Source organism: Orycteropus afer, unplaced genomic scaffold, assembly GCF_000298275.1.
Source record: "Orycteropus afer afer isolate SDZICR_OR568_19922 unplaced genomic scaffold, OryAfe1.0 scaffold00099, whole genome shotgun sequence".
Classification (NCBI taxonomy): domain Eukaryota; kingdom Metazoa; phylum Chordata; class Mammalia; order Tubulidentata; family Orycteropodidae; genus Orycteropus; species Orycteropus afer.
Window position 1 is genome coordinate 6682951 of NW_006921686.1, and position 4120 is coordinate 6687070.

Here is a 4120-nt window from a genome sequence, read left to right on the forward strand (position 1 = left end):
TGATGGTGTAGTACCTAAGGCACTTAACTGCTAACCAGAAGGTTGACAGTTCAAACCCACTCTAGAGAAGGTAGATTGGGCAATCTACTTATATAAAGATTTACTGCCTCGGAGGGGTTGCTATGAGTCAGAATCAACTCGATGGCAGTAAGTTTTGTTTTGGTTTTCCCCCAGATACAGGATCTTGAGGGAGCTCTGGTGGTGCAGTGCCTAAGACATTTGACTGCTAACTAGAAGGCTGGCGGTTCAAACCCACCAGCCACTCCTCTGAAGGAAGGTTGGGCAATCTCCTTCTGTAGTGATACTGCCTCAGAAACCCAAGGAGGGGTTGCTATGAGTCAGATCCCACTTGGTGGCAGTGCTTTGCGTTTGCATTAGATGGTCTTGAAATGGAAAAATCAAGCAGTTAGTTGTGTGTGATAACGAGCAGTGGCCAGCCCAGAAACAACTTCGTGGCAACTCACCCTCCTTCCCTACCCGTTGCTTTTCCTGTTCTTCTGCTTCCCTGGAATTGCACTCCCTAAACCGCTAACCAAAAGATTGGAGATTGGAGTCTTCCCAGAAACACCTCAGAAGAAAGGCCTGGAGATTTACTTCAGGCATTGAAACCTGACGGGTCATGGTTCTACACTGACTCACGTGGAGTCACGATGAATTGGAATCGACTCGACTGCAGCTGGAGAGGAGAATAGAAGAGAAATTTCTCAGGCTCCCTCTCGGCGCCCAGGCCAAGAGGGTGTTTGTCCCCAGGAGTGGCCCTTCAAAGAAAACCCTTGGGAGAGGATTTTCAACTGCATTGTTTATCCATGTTTGGCCCAAGTGTGTCTCACCATGATGAGTTCAGTGAGTCCCTGGACTCACCCTGTGGTTATTTTTCCTCCACCCTTTAGTCCATATTAAGGAACTCTGGTGGTGCAATTACTGGAGCCACTGAGAGAATCACCAATGCTGAGCAGTCTGATACAAAGGAAGGACTTCATTGTACCGGTACTTGGGCTCAGTGGATTCGCATCTGGAGACTGAGCCCCGAACAAAGGCCACAAAGGGTTTTTATGGGGGCTCTTCTGGGGTCTTTGGAATAAAAGGGTAGTTGGTTATTTTCAAGGACACGAGCCAGCAGTGTTACAGAAGCAGAAAACAACTCAGGCAGGGAAGAAACAGGGAGATGGGAGGGGATATAGGTTGGCTGGAATGCATAGATAAGAAGGATATCAAGAACTGGTCCGGGAGAAAGGAAGGGGGAATATGGGCAGAGGGATTTTTCACTCTCTAAGTTTTATTGGGATGAAGCTAGGTCCATCCTGCCTCGGTGCAGTGCCTGAGGAAATTGACTGCTAACCAGAAGGTTGGCAGTTCAAATCCACCAGCCACTTTGCACAACGAAGACAGGGCAATCTATTTCCATAAAGATTTACTGCCTCAAAAGCCCAAAGGGGGTCACTATAAGTCGGAATTGACGTGACGGCAGTGAGTTTGTTTTTAGTCCCTGTTTGGGATAGATGGGGTGAGCGTCATCTGGTTGAGCTCATCAGTGTCTTCCTCACCTGTGGAGTAAGGAACAAAGAGCCAAGCGGAAGTCCCTGACACTCCAGCCTGCCTCGGGTAGTGACTCTGAAGCTGCACTGTGTTATGGGAGGAACTGCAGAGAAAGCACCACCATCAGAAGCTGAGAGGATGCAGAATCGTTTGTTACCCTCCTACCAAAACCAAACGCACTGCTATGAGTGCCCCTCATAGACACCCTATAGGACAGAGTGAAACTGCCCCGCGGGGTTTCCAAGACTGTAATCTTTATGGGAGCAGACTGCTACATCTGTCTCCCATGGAACAGCTTGTGGGTTCAAAATGCCAGTCCTTTGGTAAGCAGCCAAACACTTAACCACTACACCACCAAGACTCCTGTTGCCATTATGTTGCTGTTGTTAGGTGCCGTTGACTCAGCTCCAACTCATAGCAACCCTATGCACAACAGAATGAAACATTGTCTAGACCTGTGCCGTCCTCACAATCCCTGCTATACTACTAAGCCCATCGGTGCAGCCACTGTGTCTCATTGAGAGCTTTCCCCTTTTTCGCTAATTTTATTGAGCATGACATCCTTCTCTAGGGAATGGTCCCTTCTGACAACATGACCAAAGTAGGTGAGATGAAGTCCAGCCATTCTCGCTTCCAAGGAGCATTTGGCTGCACTTCTTCTAGGACAGATTTGTTAGTTCTTCTGACAGTCCATGGTACTCTCAGTATTCTTCACCAACACCAACAACTCAAAAACATCAACTCTTCTTTGGTCTTCCTTATTCATTGTCCAGCTTTCACAAACATATGAGGTTATTGAAAACACCGTGGCTGGGGTTAGGTGCACCTTAGTCTTCAAGGAGACATCTTTGCTCTTCAGCACTTTAAAAAGGCCTGTTGCAGCAGATTTTCCCAGTGCTATACGGAATATGATTTCTTGACTGCTGCTCCGATGGGTGTTGATGATGGAGCCAAGTGATATGAAATCTTTGACAACTTCAATCTTTTCCCCATTTATCTGTTTCTCCATTTGTCTGTTGCCATTATAGTCCCCCACCACTTGTCTGTCAGTTTATCATACTGTGGTGGCTTATGTGTTGCTGTGAGGCTGGAGGCTATGCCGCTGGTATTTCAAATACCAGCAGGGTCACCCATGGTGGACAGGTTTCATCAGAGCTTCCAGACTAAGACAGGCTCAGAAGAAGGAAGGGGCCATCCACTTCTCAAAGAATTGGCCAGTGAAAACCTTATGAATAGCAGTGAAATGCTGTCTATTACTGGAAAACTTTATTAATACCCAGGTATAGTGCCAGAAGATGAGCCCCTCAGGTTGGAAGGCATTCAAAATACGACTGGGGAAGAGCTGCCTCCTCGGAGTAAAGCTGACCTTAATGAAGCGGATGGATTAAAAGCTTTGGGACCTCCATTTGGTGATGTGGCACAAATCAAAATGAGAAGAAGCAGCTGCAAACATCCATTAATAATCATAACATGTACTGTATGAAGTATGAATCTAGGAAAATTGAAAGTTGTCTAAAATGAAACGGAATGCATAAAGATGGATATCCTAGGCATTAGTGAGCTCAAATGGACTAGTTTTGGCCATTTAGAATCAAACAACCATACGATCTCCTGTGCCAGGAATGACAAATTAAAGAGGAATAGCATGGCATTCATTGTCACAAAGAATGTTTCCAACTTCTGCAGTTTGAAATTGACCAAACATGCAGTCAAGACGTGTTGATAATCACCGGTGATTGGAATGCAAAAGTTGGAAACAAAGAAGAATCACTTGTAGTTAGAAAATATGGCCTTGGTGATAGAAATGATGCTGGAGATCGCAAGATAGAATTTTGCAAGACCCACTTATTCATTGCAAATACCTTTTTTTCAGTAACACAAACGGTGGCTATACACGTGGACTTCACCAGATGGGACACACAGGAATCAGATTGACTACATCTATGGTAAGAGGTGGGAGCTCTGGTAGCATAGTGCCTAAGGCACTTGACTGATAACCAGAAGGCTGGCGGTTCAAACCCACCAGCCCCTCCTCGGAAGGAAGATGGGGCAATCTACTTCCATAGTGACACTGCCTCGGAAACCCAAGGAGGGGTCGCTATGAGTTGGGGCCGACTCAATGGCACATAACAACAACAACAGCATGGTAAGAGGTGATGAAAAAGCTCAATATCTTCAGCCAAAACAAGGCCAGGAGCTGACTGTGGAACAGATCATCAACTGCTCATATGCAAGTTCAAGTTGAAGACAATTAAATCCACAAGAGCCAAAATATGACCTTGATTATATCCCTCCTGAATTTAGAGACCATCAAAAGAACAGATTTGATGCATCGAACACCAATGACCAAAAACCAGAAGAATTGTGGGATGACATCAAGAACATCACCCATGAAGAAAGGTCATTAAAAAGACAAGAAAAGAAGACAAGACCAAAATGGATGTCAGAAGAGACTCTGAAACTTGCCCTTGAGCAGAGAATAGCTAAAGCAAATGGAAGAAATGACAAGAAAAAAGAGCTGAACAGAAGATTTCAAAGAGCAGCTCGAGCAGACAAAGCCAATTACTATAATGAAATGTGCAAA